This window comes from Myotis brandtii, unplaced genomic scaffold, assembly GCF_000412655.1.
Source record: "Myotis brandtii unplaced genomic scaffold, ASM41265v1 scaffold29, whole genome shotgun sequence".
NCBI lineage: Eukaryota > Metazoa > Chordata > Mammalia > Chiroptera > Vespertilionidae > Myotis > Myotis brandtii.
In genome coordinates, this window is record NW_005361075.1 from 1,129,548 (window position 1) to 1,130,352 (window position 805).

At 45.3% G+C, this 805-nt stretch overlaps 1 protein-coding gene across 6 annotated transcripts in view; it reads right to left on the reverse strand.

The window, feature by feature from the left end:
* The window catches only part of PRR13 (proline rich 13), a 19,012-nt gene that overhangs the window by 9,600 nt on the left and 8,607 nt on the right, over positions 1 to 805 (reverse strand). The gene's annotated exons all lie outside the window — the stretch shown is intronic.

An 805-nucleotide genomic window follows, 5' to 3' on the forward strand; every position in this document is an offset into this window, starting at 1 on the left:
GGAGACATGCGTAATACTCTTTGTAATACTTTAAGAAATAAAAAAAAATTAAAAAAGAAAAAGAAATGTGGGTCCACAAGCTAGTTTCCAGCTTGAAATCTGAGCCTTTGTTGAAAATGGCTGATATTTAATGCAGAGTGGTCCCTCAAAAAAAAAGGAGTCTCATAGTCAGATATAGCCATGGGCATCCAATTTTGAATCTCTGGCAAAGATATATGTACCAAAATGTTCACTGCAGCAGATTAAGTGTATAGTAACACTAGAAACAATAAAACATTCCAGCAATAAAAGAGTGGTTGACTAAATTAAATGCTGTTAAAACAATCAATGTTATCTACATAAAATATACACACACATACATAGACACAGAAATGGAATCAACTCCAAGATATATAATTAAATGAGAAAATGTTAGGTTCAAAAAAGGGCCTGTACTATGCTTTCATCCTACATAATAAGAGAAACATGCAAATTAGCCATCCCTCTGCTACGCTTAAGCCATGCCCACTAGCCCATCAGAGTGACTATGTAAATTAACCAAACAAAGATGGCGGTTAACTTGCATATGCAGGTGTCAGGTGCCCCAAGAGGTGATGGCGCCTGCGGCCGCGGGCTCCCAAGACTTTTGCCGGTTGGGGAGCCGAGGCTGCCTGCGCCTAGCCACGCCCATGAGCTCCCAGGACCTTCGCCGGTTGGGGAGGCGAGGCCGCCTGCACCTAGCCATGCCCGCGGGCTCGCAGGACCTTTGCCAGCCCCGGGAGTCGAGGCCATAGCCACACCCACAGGCCCCCGGGGAGGCGAGGCG